Source organism: Ylistrum balloti, unplaced genomic scaffold (assembly GCF_031769215.1).
Source record: "Ylistrum balloti isolate Yb309-2 unplaced genomic scaffold, AGI_CSIRO_Ybal_v1 Utg371224, whole genome shotgun sequence".
In the NCBI taxonomy this organism is placed as follows: domain Eukaryota; kingdom Metazoa; phylum Mollusca; class Bivalvia; order Pectinida; family Pectinidae; genus Ylistrum; species Ylistrum balloti.
In genome coordinates, this window is record NW_026782663.1 from 811,543 (window position 1) to 823,852 (window position 12,310).

The window sequence follows — 12,310 nt, forward strand, 5'->3', positions numbered from 1 at the left end:
GCTAAGTAGCTTTAATCAGCGTCTAAGAAAAGTTTTTTTTAATAAGGTTTGAACACACACACACACACACACACACACACACATATATATATATAAACAGGTGTTGCATCGTCCCTATCTCTGAATTGCAAGTTCTGAATGAGCTTATCGGTTGAGCCACGGAAAACAACACGAATCAGCTTACAGATCAAACTTACCTGATGATAAAGGTACGCCTCAGGTGACGTGACTGACATTTATATGTGTGTTTCAGTGATGTCACTTGAATGACATTAATGACAATTTTCATAATAAACTATACTATGTCTTCATATTATAGTATGTCGTCTCCGTGGCGCAATCGGTTAGCGCGTTCGGCTGTTAACCGAAAGGTTGGTGGTTCAAGCCCACCCGGGGACGTTAGTATGCCTTTTTGCAAAAAGGAATTGCTTCATAAATCACACGACAAAAACATAATCAAATAATTTACGGTTTACCCTTATAATCCAAGCACTTAAGAAACAAAGAAAAGCGCGTGAAATAATCCATAAACACAATCCCGAAAGATGGAGGCCCGCAGCTGAAAACTGAGCTCAGGAACTCGGTGCAGGCTGTTAAACCCCAAGTGGCCGCCGAAATATACATTGAGAAACATAATATCATACGCGAAAGAGATGACGTCAGAGATAAAGATAGTGAAATAGTACTTTGTCAAAGCATACTACAACTTACCCAACGGCCGTGAAGGGAAAACATCACCCTCCATTCCATTTTCTAATTTCGCTGCTACACATCATAACAATTATATAATCCAAGCCACGGATGTGTTAACTGCCTTAATTGACCACTGTGTGTGAAAGCTTATGTAGAAACTTTTGAATCCGGCACTAGTAACTCAGAAAATTCACTGAAAATTGTTTTATAGTGTACAATAAACTATGTTCTGAAATTCACTCAAGGCAATCTTGAAGACAATGTTCAGACTACAAAGGAAATAAGCGATACACACAGGAAGTGTAAAAACACAACCATCCACCGGCACGCAAGTGTAAAAGCACAACCAAAAATCCTCGATAGTAGCCATCATGGAAGTTTTGAACTCCCAACATAATACCCTGTCCGAAGAAGATAAACAAGAAAAAAAAAATATAGGAAAAAAAAAATGAAGTCAAATAAAGCTGCAAGATGCAGTTAAAGCCATTTAGATTCAGGGTTAACTAGAAGTCTAACGACCTACTTCAAAACATTTCAGCTCTATGGATCTCAGCCTTAGACACAGTAACACTGAACTATAAATGACCATTGATACTTACACTAAATGTAGGCTTACCAATATCTCAGTTTTTCCAATGGTGACACCAAACTCTCTGGTTTTCAATCCCTATCAAGGAACTCATGTAGCCCCAGCTCAGGTGCCTCCGGTATTCATAGCCTCTTTCCTCGATGATACCGGTATTTCTAGTTTGTGATAGGGAAATTCATATATAGTATATCGGATGTTTTTCGCGCATGCAATATATATATTATTTTATATTTCTCTACGCGTACCACCCACCCCACCCCTACCCCCTCTTGGCTTTTCATTCTCCAAAATACTGTAACTATTTCTATGTAAGTAAACGGCAACCGAGAGGTTTAATATATAAGGTACACATATGGAATACACACATCTCTGATGATAGTGTGTGGTAACATGACAAGATGTCAGCGCTTTATATTGCAAATTTTCCCCTTGTATTTATGAGGTGTTGTACTTAAATGGTAGCTGTTGTTTACGGAACTACCATTTTTTCGCGGGAAATATGATATCCATACAAATACTTTATATTATAAAGACTCATTTTCAGGCCTATTTGTCGAATGCTTTACAAAATGAATTAATCCCTCTTGTCGCTAAATATTTGTTCCCGTGGGGATTCTTCTAAACATAGACTTCCTTTCTTGTTCATATGACGGATGCTTAGTGCATATTCATATAATAGATTTTTTAAGATTTTGAAGGCTTCGGTACACACAACGATATTTTAAGCCATAGAGGTTGTACAGCGTGTCTGAAATTTCATTGAAGACTGGTTGGTGTATTCTGTGAATACCAAGAGACTTGCTTACATTAAGGTTGATTTTTACGTTGACTTAACTTCTACAATGACTTGGAGCTTAGCAATCTGGTTTCAGGAATTGTGGATGGTCACACTGAAATTCTTTAAGATGTTGGATAGTCGTATTGTCGTAATGTGTTTTGATTCTGCTTGCCATGGTTAAGATGACAGTTCTCCTCCGAAAGGTTTTTCTAATTGCAGTTAATACAGTCACTGGATCTCTATGCTTGAAGTGTTTAATGATGTTCGTTCATTTTCTTTCATGAATGATATATTTAACTTAATATATACTGCTTTGTCAAACATGTAATTCGTCGACGCTGCTAACTTTCGTCTGACAGGTATGCTCGTTGAAGCACAACGCTTTACATACACATGCTGTTGAATATAATACCCAGGTATTATTTCATTGCAAGAAGTTTCATCATGTTAAACATATAGTTTGTCTTAAGTACTCCATTTCTAATTATATTGGATTGTATAACATGGGATTGTCCATAAAAGTTCAACAGAATCGAAAATACTAAAAAGGATAATGCGTCCCCGGGTGGGCTTGAACCACCAACCTTTCGGTTAACAGCCGAACGCGCTAACCGATTGCGCCACGGAGACGATTTATATTAAATTTGGATCTGCTTTCGACATAAAAAGCTAAAATTTATAACTAATAATATAAATTAATATAGAATAATAAAATACTAAATTAATAGAAATAATAATTTTGTTTAAACAATTTTAATGCCAAATTAATGACTAAAATAAATTCTGATTTTGACAAAGACGGTCACAGATCAAAGACTTACATACTGTAAGCTATGCCTTGGAAGACGTGACTGACATTTATATCGATGTTGTTCAGTACGTAATCTTTATTAAAGATGACATATCGTCTCCGTGGCGCAATCGGTTAGCGCGTTCGGCTGTTAACCGAAAGGTTGGTGGTTCAAGCCCACCCGGGGACGTCATGCTTTTTGCACGGTTAATTTCAGACAGGGAATGATCTATTCCAACATTCAGAAATTTTCTCAACAACAAAGAGTTTCCGTAAGTAGTTATATTAAAAAACTGGTACGAAAACGCAAACACAAAATCCACACAGATCGAAAATAGGGTACTCTTTAAGGAGCAGGATCACATGGATTGAAATCGTAATAAGACACATCCAAACGTAAGCAAATCATAAGCCATTTAAATCTTCCCCGCATCTCCCTAACAATAAAGACACATGCGCCGACGTCTCCCAAATATAAAGACACAGGGGCCGACATCTCCCCAACAATAAAGACACAGGCGCCGACATCTCCCCAACAATAAAGACACAGGGGCCGACATCTCCCCAACAATAAAGACACAGGCGCCGACATCTCCCCAGCTGTAAAGACACAGGCGCCGACATCTCCCCAACAATAAAGACACAGGCGCCGACATCTCCCCAGCTGTAAAGACACAGGCTCCGACATCTCCCCAGCGTTAGAGACGCAGGCGCCGACATCTTACCAACAATAGAGACACAGGCGCCAACATCCCCCCAACATTAAAGACGCATGCGCCGACATCTCCCCAACTATAGAGACACATGCGCCGACATCTCCCCAACTGTAACGACACATGCGCCGACATATCCCAAACTGTAAAAACACAGGCGCCGACATCTCCCAACTGTAAAGACACAGGCGCCGACATATCCCAAACTGTAAAAACACAGGCGCCGACATCTTCCAACATTAGAGACACGGGCACTGACATCTCTCCGGCGTTAGACACAGACACCGACATCTCCCCAACAATAGAGACACAGGCGCCAACATCTCCCAAACTATAAAGACACAGGCACCGACATCTCCCCAACAATAAAGACACAGGCTCCGACATCTCCCCGGCGTTAGAGACGCAGGCGCCGACATCTCCCTAGCTTTAGAGACATAGGCGCCGACATCTCCCCAGCTATAAAGACACAGGGTCCGACATCTCCCCAACATTAGAGACACGGGCACCGACATCTATCCAACATTAGACACCGACATCTCCCTAACAATAGAGACACAGGCGCCGACATCTCCCCAACAATAGAGACACAGGCGCCGACATCTCCCCAACAATAAAGACACTGGTTCCGACATCTCCCCGGCGTTAGAGACGCAGGCGCCGACATCTCCCCAGCATTAGAGACATAGGCGTCGACATCTCCCCAACTGTAAAGACACAGGGTCCGACATCTACCCAACAATAGAGACACAGGTGCCTACATCTACCCAACAATAGAGACACAGGTGCCTACATCTCCCCAACAATAGAGACACAGGCGCCGACATCTCCCCAGCTGTGGAGATACTGGCGCCGACATCTCCCCAACATTAGAGACGCATGCGCCGACATCTTACCAACAATAAAGACACAGGCGCCGACATCTCCCCAACTGTAAAGACACAGGCACCGACATCTCCCCAACAATACAGACACAGGCGCAGACATCTCCCCAACAATAGAGACACAGGCGCAGACATCTCCCAAACCATTTCTATCCTTACTGAGTATCCAGCTATTTGCCCTTTGATTAGCAGAAATTGAAAAACGGCGCTACATCACTTTAACTCAGCTTTCTCCTCTGACCATTATTGCACAAGGTCTCCGTGGCGCAATCGGTTAGCGCGTTCGGCTGTTAACCGAAAGGTTGGTGGTTCAAGCCCACCCGGGGACGAAATAATTCTTTTAAAATGTTATGTATATTTTAAGGACATGCAGGTATAACCAGTCATTTTTGTGTTTGTTTTGGTCCCTCCCCACTCCTCCGCATCAATTACCCGTTGATCCTTACTATTTGTGAAGTATACACAAAATCGTCGATTGATACTCTATATATATTAATATATTGTATATTTAGTCTTGTGTTAAAAGCACTATTCCGGAAATACATTAACATTCACGTTCATTGCTAAATGAAACATTGGTTTGAGGTTCATATGATAATTATGTTTTCTATGCTGACAAAACAAAAGCTAAGGATTGCAATTGTGAAATGAAATTGATCTCCATATAATATATTGATAATTATATTGACGTGATATAGTTTATATGGTTGTTGTCGATGTAATTTCTGATGGCAAGTCTTTATAAAAATAAGACGTCCCCGGGTGGGCTTGAACCACCAACCTTTCGGTTAACAGCCGAACGCGCTAACCGATTGCGCCACGGAGACGATATGTACTGTTTTGTATGGTTAAGGTCTCATGACCTCAACATACAAATATCAGTAAAGGCACTGGGGGCGTACGTTATCATTACACTAGCGTAGTCTGTTATTGAATTCAGTTCAATCCTTAAGGTCTTATGTCTGGGACAATATTTCTTTTTTCATAAGATAAGAAAAACTGTGTTCCGCTCAACTATAAGGTTTATGGTTCAAGTCCGAGGAAATGGTTTTTTATGGTATGATGTTGATATATTATTCCTCAGAAGTTCTGATACATACAACACATAATGCATTAATGTGTGTTAGGAATGAAAAAAACTTAAAGTAACAAAAGAAAACGGTGTGTTAATGGATGGTGCTCTATAGTATGTCAATACTAAATATCAAAGTTTAAACACAATTAGTCAACATAATTCATCTCACGGTGAGTTATCAAGGGCTTTAAATTTTTGGTTTTATTTTCATCAAATGCTATTTCATTATTTTGAATGTTATATGACTACGAAAATCTCTCTGCTGTGAATGGCCAAGAGGTCTCTCACATGTTTCGACAAAATACAATGTTAACCTGCATTCAAGAGGTCGACAAATCCACGTATTGACCTATCTATTTTGGTGTTTGGTGTTTACATATTGTTGTGTATAATAAATCATTTATGCTATCAGGATTGGACTGCTTTAGTATCTCAATTGATATCTTACTGATGGAAAAATACCACTGTTGACATCCATTTTATTTATCTAAAATACAGGTCGAGTAAAATGTAACACGAGAAACGCTGAGAGTTAAACTGATGACTAAAAGTTAATTTGATGACTAAGTTAGATTGAAGACAAGGAGTTAGATTGATGACTTGGAGTTAGATTGATGACTAGGAGTTAGATTGATGACTAGGAGTTAGATTGATGACTAGGAGTTAGATTGATGACTAGGAGTTAGATTGATGACTAGGAGTTAGATTGATGACTAGGAGTTAGATTGATGACTAGGAGTTAGATTGGTGACTAGGAGTTAGATTGATGACTAGGAGTTAGATTAATGACTATTAGTTAGATTGATGACTAAAAGTTAGATTGATGGCTAAGAGTTAGATTTATGGCTAAGAGTTATATTGATGGCTAAGGGTTAGATTGATGACTAGGGGTTAGATTGATGACTAGGGGTTAGATTGATGGCTAAGAGTTAGATGGATGGCTAGGAGTTAGATTGATGACTAGGAGTTAGATTAATGACAAGGAGTTCAATTGATGACTAGGATTGATGACTAAAAGTTAGATTGATGACTAGGAGTTAGATTGATGACTAAGAGTAGAATTGATGACTAGGAGTTAGATTGATGACTAGGAGTTAGATTGATGACTAGGAGTTAGATTGATGACTAGCAGTTAGATTGATGACTAAGAGTTAAATTGATGACTAGGAGTTAGATTTATGACTAAGAGTTAGATCGATGGCTAAGAGTTATATTGATGAGGAAGTGATAAATGTTGATGAATTACCTATTGTTGTTTTTAAATAGATATGCTACTTGTATTTTTCTGCTGGAAAATAGTGACAAATGATGGACGTGTATTAGTGACTGATATCAAGCAAAATATTGGATTGCAGTTGCTTGTCTAAGACGGTTAAAAGAGATATGACGTCCCCGGGTGGGCTTGAACCACCAACCTTTCGGTTAACAGCCGAACGCGCTAACCGATTGCGCCACGGAGACGATATGTTTTGCGTTATATGGTTAAGGTGTCATGACCTCAACATATAAATATCAGTAACGTCACCAGGAGCGTACGTTATCATTACACTGGCGTACTAGAATAGTGCATTCAGTTCAATCCCTTAGGCCTTATGTCTGGGACAATATTTCTTTATTCTGAAGAAAAGAAAAACTGTGTTCCGCTCTCCACAGAAAGGTTGGTAGTTCAAGTCTTAAGAACTGTGTTTAATGGTTTGATGCTGATATATTATTCCTCAGAAGCTCTGATACATACAACATATAATATTTTACTCTGTTTAGGGATGAAAAAACGTAAAGGAACAAAGTGTTTTAATGGATGGTGCTCTATATTGTGACAATACTAAATACCAAAACTTAAACACAATCAGTCAACATTATTCACCTCAGTGAGGTATCAAGTGCTTTTAGTTTTCGGTTTTGTATTTATCAAATGCTAATTCATTAATTTGAATGTTATATGACTGTGAGAAAATTCCTCTGATGTGAATGGCCAAGAGGTCTCTCACATGTTTCGATAAAATACAATGTTAACCTGCATTCAAGAGGTCGACAAATCCACGTATTGACCTATCTATTTTGGTGTTTGGTGTTTACATATTGCTGTGTATAATAAATCATTTATCCTATTAGGATCGGCCTGATTTAGTATCTCAATAAACTCCTTACTGATGGAAAAATACCACTGTTGACATCCATTTTCATTGATCTAAAGTACAGGTCGAGTAAAATGTAACACGAGAAACGCCGAGAGTTGAATTGATGACTAAAAGTTAATTTGATGACTAAGTTAGATTGAAGACAAGGAGTAAGATTGATGACTAGGGGTTAGATTGATGACTAGGAGTTAGATTGATGACTAGGAGTTAGATTGAAGACTAGGAGTTAGATGGATGACTTGGAGTTAGATTGATGACTAGGAGTTAGATTGAAGACTAGGAGTTAGATTGATGACTAGGAGTTAGATTGAAGACTAGGAGTTATATTGATGGCGAGGAGTTAGATTGATGACTAGGAGTTAGATTGATGACTAGGAGTTATATTGATGGCGAGGAGTTAGATTGATGACTAGGAGTTAGATTGATGACTAAAAGTTAGATTGATGGCTAGGAATTAGATTGATGACTATTAGTTAGATTGATGACTAGGAGTTAGATTGATGACTAGGAGTTAGATTGATGACTAGGAGTTAGATTGATGGCTAGGAATTAGATTGATGACTAGGAGTTAGATTGATGACTAGGAGTTAGATTGATGACTAGGAGTTAGATTGATGACTTGGAGTTAGATTGATGACTAGGAGTTAGATTGAAGACTAGGAGTTATATTGAAGACTAGGAGTTATATTGATGACTAGGAGTTAGATGGATGACTAGGAGTTAGATGGATGACTAGGAGTTAGATTGATGACTAGGAGTTAGATTGATGACTAGGAGTTATATTGATGGCTAGGAGTTAGATTGATGGCTAGGAATTAGATTGATGACTATTAGTTAGATTGATGACTAAAAGTTAGATTGATGGCTAGGAATTAGATTGATGGCTAAGGGTTAGATTGATGACTAGGAGTTAGATTGATGACTAGGGGTTAGATTTATGGCTAGGGGTTAGATTGATGGCTAAGAGTTAGATGGATGGCTAGGAGTTAGATTGATGACTAGGAGTTAGATTGAAGACTAGGAGTTATATTGATGGCTAGGAATTAGATTGATGACTAGGAGTTAGATTGATGACTAGGAGTTAGATTGATGGCTAAGAGTTAGATTTATGGCTAAGAGTTATATTGATGGCTAAGAGTTAGATTTATGGCTAAGAGTTATATTGATGGCTAGGGGTTAGATTGATGACTAGGAGTTAGATTTATGGCTAGGGGTTAGATTTATGGCTAAGAGTTATATTGATGATGAAGTGTTAAATGTTGATGAATTACCTATTGTTGTTTTTAAATAGATATGCTACTTGTATTTTTCTGCTGGAAAATAGTGACAGATGATGGACATGTATTAGTGACTGATATCATGCAAAATATTGGATTTGCAGTTGCTTGTCTAAGAAGGTTAAAAGAGATATGACGTCCCCGGGTGGGCTTGAACCACCAACCTTTCGGTTAACAGCCGAACGCGCTAACCGATTGCGCCACGGAGACGATATATAAGCTTTTATATGGTTAAGGTGTCGTCACCATAACATACAAATATCAGTAAAGTCACTTGGGGTGTACGTTATCATTACACTGGCGTAATCGGTTAGTGAATTCAGTTAAATCCCTTAGGTCTTATGTCTGGGACAATATTGTGGAGTATATGTCACTTCAACCATAGAATCATTATTATCAGTAAGATTGGTTAACGATGGTTTGGTACAACTTCTCCATGGCGCAATCGGTTAGCGCGTTCGGCTGCTAAACGAAATGTTGGTGGTTTCAAGGCCACCTGAAGACGAAACGACCGTTTAAAAATGAGCTCTAACTTTTCTTGACATGCAGGTATAGCCAGTCCCTTTAGTGTGTGTGTTTCCATTCAATCCCCCCCGCTTCCACAATTGTTTTACTATTTCTCTCTATTAGTTTCCTAACGATAAAATGACTGCTGATCCGTGCTATTTGTGAAGTAGATTGGTTGTCTGTATACATTTGTACACAAAATCGTCGATTGATATTCTTTATATATTAATATATTGTATGTTTAGTCTTGTGTTACAAGCACTATTCCGGAAATAACTCAAAATTCAGTTCATTGCTAGAAAAAAAACATTTGCTTTTGGTTCATGTGATGATTATGTTATTTATGTAATAAAACAAAAGGTAAACGTTGCAGTGACACCATGAAATTTATGTTCGTATTATATTTATTGATAATTATATTGCTATGAAATATTTTACTATTATTTTCTGCTGTTGATGTTTTTTCTGAAGACAAGCATTTATAAAAAATTTGACGTCCCCGGGTGGGCTTGAACCACCAACCTTTCGGTTAACAGCCGAACGCGCTAACCGATTGCGCCACGGAGACAACATGTCCGACGAAATATGATGTCATGACCGCAACATGCAAATATCGGTAATGTCACCTGGGCGTCCGTTTTCATTACACTGGCGTAATCGGTTAATGAATTCAGTTCAATCCCTTAGGCCTTATGTCTGGGACAATATTTCTTTATTCTGAAGAAAAGAAAAACTGTGTTCCGCTCTCCACAGAAAGGTTAGTAGTTCAAGTCTTAAGAACTGTGTTTAATGGTTTGATGCTGATATATTATTCCTCAGAAGCTCTGATACATACAACATATAATACGTTACTCTGTTTAGGGATGAAAAATGTAAAGGAACAAAGTGTGTTAATGGATGGTGCTCTATATTGTGACAATACTAAATACCAAAATTTAAACACAATCAGTCAACATTATTCACCTCAGTGAGGTATGAAGGGCTTTTAATCTTCGGCTTTGTTTTCATCAAATGCTGTGTGATTTATTTGAATGTTACGTGTCTGAGAAATTTCCTCTGCTGTAAATGGCTAAGAGGTCTCTCACAGGTTTCGACAAAAAACAATGTTAACCTACATTCAAGAGGTTGGCAAATCCACGTATTGACCTATCTATTTTGGTGTTTGGTGTTTACATATTGTTGTGTATAATAAATCATTTATGCTATCAGGATAGGACTGATTTAGTATCTCAGTTGATATCTTACTAATGAAAAAAAATTGCTGCTGTTGGCATCCATTTTCATTAATCTAAAATACAGGTAGAGTAAAATGTAACAAATTTGACGTCCCCGGGTGGGCTTGAACCACCGAACGCGCTAACCGATTGCGCCACGGAGACATGTCCAATGTTATATGATGTCATGACCGCAACATACAAATATCGGTAACGTCACCAGGGCGTCCGTGATCATTACACTGGCGTAATCGTTGATGAATTCAGTTCAATCCCTTAGGCCTTATGTCTGGGACAATATTTATTGTAAATATATATAAGTATATTATTTATATACGAGAAACGCTGAGAGTTAAATAAATTATTGATTGACGACAATGAGTTCGATTGATAACTAAGAGTTAATGGAGTTACTAGGAGTTAAATTGATGATTAAGCGTTATTGGTTGATGACTAAATTAAATTCATGACTAAGATTTTAATTAATGGCTGAGAGTTAAATCAATGACTAAAAGTTAATTTTATGACTAAGAGTGAAATTGGTAACTAATAGTTATCCTGATGACTAAGCGTTAATCTGATGACTAAGTGCTAAACTGATGACTTACATATACTTGCTCTCAAATAGATGTGCTACGTGTATTTTTCTAATGGAAAAGAGTGATAGATGATGGAGATGAAAAGTGATTAATATCTAGCAAAACATTGGATTTGAAGAGGCTTGTATATGAAGCTAAAAAAAAGGTATGACGTCCCCGGGTGGGCTTGAACCACCAACCTTTCGGTTAACAGCCGAACGCGCTAACCGATTGCGCCACGGAGACGACGCACTAGCAAAAGGAACAGATCAAAACTTCACAGGTTGATAAGGTATGCCTCAGATGGCATGACATTCGCTTGTGTGCAGGAAACGTCACTTCAATCATAGGATCATTATTACCAGTCAGATAGATTAACGGTGCACACGTCAACCGTCTCCGTGGCGCAATCGGTTAGCGCGTTCGGCTGTTGACCGAAAGGTTGGTGGTTCAAGCCCACCCGAGGACGCCTTACATCAACAGGCAAAATTTTACAAAAATACGTTTGAAAACACGGTTGATTTTATGATCAAATTTTCCAATCAAAACAGTTTTTAAAACTTATTTTTTTCGAGCAGAAATATACATTTTGAATGATTCTGTTGCTATGCTATTTGAGTCCCTCACCTGACTAGATGTTGTAGTGTTCGTCTACCCTTCCCTTCCATCTTTTCAAAGTTGTTCAAGTGTACTTTTGGATTGCAGCAGCGGTTCATCGGACTAAAATCTACTTTTGATTGGATTTATTCATAATTCATCATTAATTTTCATTGCGCATGCACTTTTCTGAGCGGCGAAATGAACTGTAATTCGACGAATTTCCAAAATTTTCCCATTATCATGCATTGTTACTGACATGTCGAATGGAAAAAAATATTGCACCATAATTTTTTTGTCCGTCCTTATGTGTTTCTGCACTTTTTCTTGTCCGTGCTCAATCTTACACGATTCAATACTTCAACTTCATACTTTGGGTATATGTCGATCTCGGTGCTATGGTATCTCATGCACCAAACGTAGGTCATTTTGGGCTACATTTTGACCTTCGACCTACATCTAAGAAACAGGTTCAGC

The 12,310-nt window shown here is 38.4% G+C and overlaps 10 non-coding genes across 10 annotated transcripts; 4 read left to right on the forward strand and 6 right to left on the reverse strand.

Moving 5' to 3' along the window:
* The first annotated feature begins 325 nt into the window (after window positions 1-325).
* Window positions 326-399, forward strand: Trnan-guu (transfer RNA asparagine (anticodon GUU)). Its single transcript has one exon. It is a non-coding gene; the product is annotated as a tRNA-Asn (tRNA).
* A 2,217-nt stretch (window positions 400-2,616) lies between these two features.
* Window positions 2,617-2,690, reverse strand: Trnan-guu (transfer RNA asparagine (anticodon GUU)). Its single transcript has one exon. It is a non-coding gene; the product is annotated as a tRNA-Asn (tRNA).
* A 276-nt stretch (window positions 2,691-2,966) lies between these two features.
* Trnan-guu (transfer RNA asparagine (anticodon GUU)) lies at window positions 2,967-3,040 on the forward strand. The gene has a single exon. It is a non-coding gene; the product is annotated as a tRNA-Asn (tRNA).
* Window positions 3,041-4,702: 1,662 nt separating this feature from the next.
* On the forward strand, window positions 4,703-4,776 carry Trnan-guu (transfer RNA asparagine (anticodon GUU)). The gene has a single exon. It is a non-coding gene; the product is annotated as a tRNA-Asn (tRNA).
* A 424-nt stretch (window positions 4,777-5,200) lies between these two features.
* Window positions 5,201-5,274, reverse strand: Trnan-guu (transfer RNA asparagine (anticodon GUU)). Its single transcript has one exon. It is a non-coding gene; the product is annotated as a tRNA-Asn (tRNA).
* Window positions 5,275-6,909: 1,635 nt separating this feature from the next.
* Trnan-guu (transfer RNA asparagine (anticodon GUU)) lies at window positions 6,910-6,983 on the reverse strand. Its single transcript has one exon. It is a non-coding gene; the product is annotated as a tRNA-Asn (tRNA).
* A 2,090-nt stretch (window positions 6,984-9,073) lies between these two features.
* Trnan-guu (transfer RNA asparagine (anticodon GUU)) lies at window positions 9,074-9,147 on the reverse strand. Its single transcript has one exon. It is a non-coding gene; the product is annotated as a tRNA-Asn (tRNA).
* Window positions 9,148-9,938: 791 nt separating this feature from the next.
* Window positions 9,939-10,012, reverse strand: Trnan-guu (transfer RNA asparagine (anticodon GUU)). Its single transcript has one exon. It is a non-coding gene; the product is annotated as a tRNA-Asn (tRNA).
* A 1,396-nt stretch (window positions 10,013-11,408) lies between these two features.
* Trnan-guu (transfer RNA asparagine (anticodon GUU)) lies at window positions 11,409-11,482 on the reverse strand. The gene has a single exon. It is a non-coding gene; the product is annotated as a tRNA-Asn (tRNA).
* A 149-nt stretch (window positions 11,483-11,631) lies between these two features.
* On the forward strand, window positions 11,632-11,705 carry Trnan-guu (transfer RNA asparagine (anticodon GUU)). Its single transcript has one exon. It is a non-coding gene; the product is annotated as a tRNA-Asn (tRNA).
* The last annotated feature ends 605 nt before the right edge of the window (window positions 11,706-12,310 follow it).